Source organism: Acomys minous (assembly GCF_964271855.1).
Source record: "Acomys minous genome assembly, chromosome: 4".
Classification (NCBI taxonomy): Eukaryota; Metazoa; Chordata; class Mammalia; order Rodentia; family Muridae; genus Acomys; species Acomys minous.
In genome coordinates, this window is record NC_140486.1 from 63525355 (window position 1) to 63531736 (window position 6382).

Below are 6382 nucleotides of genomic sequence, written 5' to 3' on the forward strand. Positions count from 1 at the left end.
GCAAGCCCTCTTAACCACTGAGCCATCTCTTCAGCCCCTACACGTAAAATTTAAATATAAATTATTATCTTAGCCTTCTACAAAGCTTTAAAGATTTCTACTAAAGAAAATTAACAGCCTCCAGCATTCCAATAAGACCTGGCAGATAATGGTGCCTCATTCACCACATCTCTAAATTTTCATGTAGTTATATGCCTTTGTTGTTGTTTTGTTGTTTATTTTTGTTTTTTTGAGACAGGGTCTCTCTGTGTAGCCTTGGCTGTCCTGGACTCACTCTGTAGACCAGGCTGGCCTCGAACTCACAGCGATCCACCTGCATCTGCCTCCTGAGTGCTGGGATTAAAGGCGTGCGCCACCATGCCCGGCGTAGTTACATGTCTTAACACTGCTTTGCCCAGTGTATATTTTTCTCCTGGGCTGGAAAGATGATTCAGAGGTTAAAAGTACTTGTTGCTCTTTTGTTTTGTTCTGTTCTGTTCTGTTTGTTGAGAACGGTTTCTCTGTGTAGCCCTGCTGTCCTGGAACTCACTGTAGATCAGGCTGGCTTGGAACTCAGAGGCTTTGCCTTTCAAAGTGCTGGGATTAAAGGTGTGTGGCACCACTACCACCACTAGAGGTCACTGGTTGCTCTTGCAGAGAACCCAGGTTCAGTTCCCAGCACCCACATGTTTTACAACCATCTATAACTCCAGTTCTAGGGGATCCAAGACTATTTGCTGACCTCATGAGCACAGGCACAGACATGGCACACATGCATACATGCAGCAAGACATTTACAAGCATAAAATTAATTAACTTTTTTTGGTTTTTTTTTTTTTGAGAAAATTAATTAACTTTTAAACATTTACAAATTACATTTCTCCAGTAGTCTTTTATGGGTATGAATATTGGGTATAGAACTTAATTTGTTGTAAGTTTGACATTAGCTAAAACTTGTTTTTGTTGTTGTTGTTTTGTTTTTTAAGCTAAGGTCTCAAATAGCCAAGTCTGGCCTCAATCTCCTTGTAGCTTGTAGAAATAGAGTATTCTAAGAATATCTCGTATATTTTAAGAGACTGGAACCTCACGACCAGAGTTAATCACATACATTGTAGTCACTTAAGACTTAAGGCTGTGCTCTTACTGTAAGTGGCCAGAGGTGACCTGCGAAGATGGTTCACTACTCACTTGATCCAGAAAACCTCACAAAATCATGCAAATCAAGAGGTTCAAATCTTCGAGTTCACTTAAAGAACACCCTAGAAACTGCCCAGGCCATCAAGGGTATGCATTTCTGAAAAGCCACCAAGTGTCTGAAAGATGTCGCTTTATTTTTTTAATATGTCACTTTAAAGAAGCAGTGTGTGTTGTTCAGGTAGTGGAGTGGTAGAGTCAGGAGGTGGCCCCGGGCAGAACAGTGGGGCTGGACTCAGGGTCGCTGCTGAGTCCATTTTACTGCACACGCTGAAAAAAGCAGAAAGTAATGCTGAGCTTAAGGGTTTAGATGTAGATTCCCTGGTCATTGAACACATCCAGGTGAACAAGGCACCTAAGATGCACTGACGAGCTTACAGAGCCCATGGCTGGGGGATTAACCCATGCATGAGCTCTCCTCCTCTGCCACATCGAGATGAGCCTCACTGAAAAGGAGCAGAGTGTTCCAAAGCCAGAGGAGGAGGTGGCACAGAGGGAAAAGAAGAAACTGAAGAAACAAAAACTGATGGCATGGGAATAAATATGGCATAAAATAAATGCAGATAAAAGGGGAAAAAAAAGGCTTAAGGCTGCTAGTGTACTCAAACTGTATTGAGAAATATATAACAAGTAATAGTACAATACTTGCCTTGGATTTCTCACGTACTCAGCTTTTATAACCTTGCCTAATTACAGCTAACACATAGCTATAATCTTAAATTATGTACTTTTCCTTTCCCCACATGGATAATGTGTGTGTGTGTGTGTGTGTGTGTGTGTGTGTGTGTGTGTGTGTGTGAGACACTTGCTGAAAGCAGAAAGTATTGAAGTTGAAAGCAACCATTTATGGATAACGACCGTTATGGTTGATAAACATTGATGTCTTAATTCCTTGTAAAACTCTGCTAAAGATTTCTGTAAAATATCCCACTCCTTCTCCATGCGATGCTTCTAGGCTGTTCAATAAAGACAGAGGAAATGCTCGGTTAGGGACAGACACAGAGACAGGAAAGACAGACGCACAGGAACAGATGTAGATGCAGGCACAGATTCAGACTCCTGCAACAGACAGACGTGGACAGAAGACACAGGGGACGTGGAGCAGAGAATTAAATCTGGACTCACTCCTGGTTAATTGACTCCAAGGGGATTCACTTTTATTTCTTTCCTTAACACTGATTCATTATTGGTAACTCAGAGTTAATCAGTGAACCTTGAAGCAGCTGAAGATGAGCTGTGTAGCCACCATGACTGGCCCCTCCTTGAACTCTTTGGGGGTGGGATGGGGTCCTGGGGGTGATATAGGGTCCTTTTTTTCCCCTCAAGGCAAGGTTTCTCTTTGAGTAGCCCTGGCTGTGCTGGACTCTTTGTAGACCAGGCTGGTCTCAAACTCACAGAGATCTACCTGACTATGCCTCTCAAGTGTTGAGACTAAAGAAGTGCACCACCGGACCAGGCTAGATACTTAAAAGTATTTGAAAATCACATAAAAGTGAATTTCCCTTTTTCCCCCACATGAACCTGTGATTAGTCATTGTATTTATCGCCCATGTCCATTTTTCTTTCCTTTTTTTTTTTTTTTTTTTTGAAACATGGTTTCTCTGTGTAGCATTGGCTGCCCTGGAGTCACTTTTGTAGACCAGCCTGGCCTCGAACTCACAGAGATCCATCTACCTCTGTCCCCAGAGCACTGGAATTAAAGGTGTGCACCACCACTGACTAGCATTTCCACTTTCTTGTCTTCTTTTTTTAAAAACATTTTTTAAAAATCATTTATACAGTATTCTTCCCGAATGTGTGCCTGCATGCCAGAAGAGGGCACCAGAGCTCATTATAGATGGTTGTGAGCCACCATGTGGTTGCTGGGAATCGAACTCAGAACCTTTGGAAGAGCAGCCAGTGCTCTTAACCTCTGAGCCATCTCTCCAGCCCTCCAATGTTCTTTTATTGACATTTTTGTCTTTTCTTTGCTTGCCAGCATGGGAGAAGGATTTACACAGGGAACATTAGTGAAGTAAGCACCAGTCCTGATGAATAAGCCTGGTTCAGAACCATGGATAGCAGCCCCAGGCCGCACCAACATAAGCAGCACAACTTGAGGTGGCCATGGTTGGCTTTGTTCAAAGGTTTTGTTGGTTGGTTGGTTTTAATTGAATGTGTGTGTGTGTGTGTGTGTGTGTGTGTGTGTGTGTGTGTGTGTGTGTGTGTGTGTATGTGTGTGTGTGTGTTCCACATATGTTCCTATCCTCCTGGAGACCAGATGACGGTGTTGGATTCCGTGGAGCTGGAATTATAGGTCGTCATGTGGGTGCTGGGAACTCAACAGTGGGTCCCTGAAAGAGCAGCAAGCATTCTTAGCCACGGAACCAGACCTGGTCTTGCCCTAAGTAAGAGTTTGTGGCATTGCCTGACATATTTGAAGTTCCTGGAAATATCTGTCTGTGCTTCACTGTCTGGCTTTTGATTGAATGGCAATGCTTTTTACTAAGCCATCTCACTAGCCTAATTTTATAAGATTCAAATTATTTTACTAATTGTATCCTGTTGCAGGATATTTGATCCTATTGTGATCCTTGAGGTTGTGAACTGTAAAAACCTGTCTTTGATCCCATTGTGATCCCTGAGGTTGTGAACTGTAAAAACCTGTCTTTTGTTTGGTACAGTTGAGCCCCTAAGGTATACCTTTAATCCAAGAGGTTTCTGTACACTGGATTTAATAAAGTCAACCCTAGATCAAGAGGTGGAGCAAGAAGCCAGCTGACAGGGATTAAAGAGTAGGAGGGACTTTGAGTTGAGGGGTGTTTAAGAGAGCCTGGATGAGGAGGAGGAGCTCTTGGGCTTTTAGCTTTTAGCTCTTTGGCTCTTGAGCCTCTTTAGCTCCTTTGGCCTTGGCCTTTGGCCTTTGGCCTTGGAGGTTTTTGGCCTTTTCCTCCGGGGTTGTCAGCTGAGCCACCGAGCCTTTTGGGCATTTACCATCAAGTCCTGAGCTAGGAAGGTCAGCTAGGTGCTTCCTCTGCCTCTCTGCATTAGCAGGTTTTTACCCCAGCATCTGGCTCCTGAGTCTTTACTGGTAAAATGGAATGTTTGGGGTTTTCACTTAAAACAACAGTATCTCTGTGTGTCTAAATTATGCCATGTGTGTGTTGGAAGATGCTTGCATGCCAGAACATAGTCCAAGAACGCAGTTGTTGAAGGGAATTCTCAGTGCTTTCGAGAAAACAAGATAAGGGTCTTGTGATCTCAAAACACAGAATTGTTCTTACAAGGTGTTTTCATGCCCCTCCCAGTATAGCAGACATGACTGCGTTCACTTCAGATTATTTGTTACAACTGACTAGTGTCACTTGTTTATATACCTCTATGGGAAAAAAATGGTTCTTGCCATGTGTGGCTTGTCCTGATGGTTGTATACAGTGTGAACTCATGTGACCTTTCTTAGCCTTCAGAGTATAAACTGCAATGATGCCCTGAACAAAGTTGCCTATTGCATGAGACTTTAGTCTGCCTCCTACACTGGCTCCATTCTTCCAGGTTCCACTGCCTCTAGACTGGCAAACACCTGCCTTGGATCCCTTATAGCTGCTGGCTGAGCCTCCAGACGTAGGTTCTGGGAACCAAACTCTGTCTCTGGAAGCACTCTGTTTGTTTGTTTGTTTGTTTTTTGAGACAGGGTTTCTCTGTGTAACAGCTTTGTCTGTCCTGACTCCCTTTGTAGACCAGGCTGGCCTCGAACTCACAGAGGTCTACCTGTCTCTGCCTTCCGAGTGCTGGGATTAAAGGCTTGTGCCACCATGTCCGGCTCTGGAAGCACTCTTAACTTATTTGCTGAGCTATACCTCAAGCCCCACATATAAAAGCCCTATTTATCTTAGATGCATAAGTAATTTGCCTGCATGCAATCTGTGCCCCACCTCTGTATAGTGCTCATGGAGGCCAGGAGATGGTGTTGGATCTTCTGGAACTGGAGTGACAGCAGCTGTGGGTCACCATGTGGGTGCTCTGGAAGAACAGATAGTGCTCTGAACAGCAGAGCCATCTGTTCAGCTCCTCTATGAAATCTTAACACTTGGGAAGTGGAGGCGCGAGCACCAGGACTCAAGGACAGCCTTAGTCACATGAGGATCTGTCTAAAAAACAAAAGCTATGGTCCAGAGTTGAGGTTAGCAGAGAAGAAGAGGGCTTCATCTAGTAACGATGAAGTTGTGTGACTTTGAAAGACCCCCGAAGGGAGACCCTCACTCAAGCCTCGGGATGGCGCGCACCCAAAGATACACAAACGACTGTCTTGCTGTAAACGCACGAGGTAGTTTATTGGTGGAGCTCCGGGTCGACACATATCTCACACAGGAGACAGAGGGGTCGACCCAGAAGCCCAGGGGTTTGGGGTTTATATGGGCAAGGGTCGGGGGGAGTGGGAAGTTTTGGCGCGGCCACACACAATTGGTTGTTTCAAACATTTGAACATCAGCAAATTGCGTAGGCAGATCTGGGGTAAGCTCAGACTTAATCACACGGGAACAGTCCTTGGTTCCTTTTTTTCTTGAAACCCGAGGGTAGATGTTTTATCTGAGCTGACGACACATCTGGTTAAACTCAAACCTGGAACATTGTGTGCGGGCCTCAAGGGGGATTAAGCAGACACCATAAGATTGGATGAGGGATCTTGGCTCATTACTCACTTGATCATGTCCGGTACCTGCTTCTCTCAGGAATTTGTCCTTGTGTATCCTCCCTATCTTTTATGGCCAGCAGGACCCTAGAACACTCAATAGGTCTTTGTTTCCTAGCTCCGCATTCTTTGTGACTTATCCTCTGGGGCCTTGGGCTAGCATACCTGCCGACCTGCACTCTCAACTATTTGGGCTTATGAGTTAGAGAGCTAATTAAAAATTCTCTCTTTCAACTTCCAGAACTGTTAAAGACTATGAACCAGCATGTAGAGTACAGGGTTACTATGGGTGAGCATATTATACAGACATGCTTTATGTGTGTATATGTCCTTCTCCCCTCCCCTCTCCTCTCTCTCTCTCCCTCCCTCCCTCCCTCCCTCCTGTGTGTATGGGGGCATATTGGGGATTAAACCTAGAGCCATTATTTTGTTGTTCTTTTTAGGTTTTTAGAGAAAGGGTGTCTCTGTGTAACAGCCCTGGTTGTCCTAGACTCGATTTGTAGACCAGGTCAGCCTTGAACCCACAGAGATCCACCTGCC

The 6382-nt window shown here is 44.5% G+C and overlaps 1 pseudogene across 1 annotated transcript; it reads left to right on the plus strand.

The window, feature by feature from the left end:
* Window positions 1-1136: 1136 nt before the first annotated feature.
* Window positions 1137-1780, plus strand: LOC311596908 (large ribosomal subunit protein uL22-like; annotated as a pseudogene). Its single transcript has one exon. The product of its transcript is annotated as a large ribosomal subunit protein uL22-like (transcript).
* The last annotated feature ends 4602 nt before the right edge of the window (window positions 1781-6382 follow it).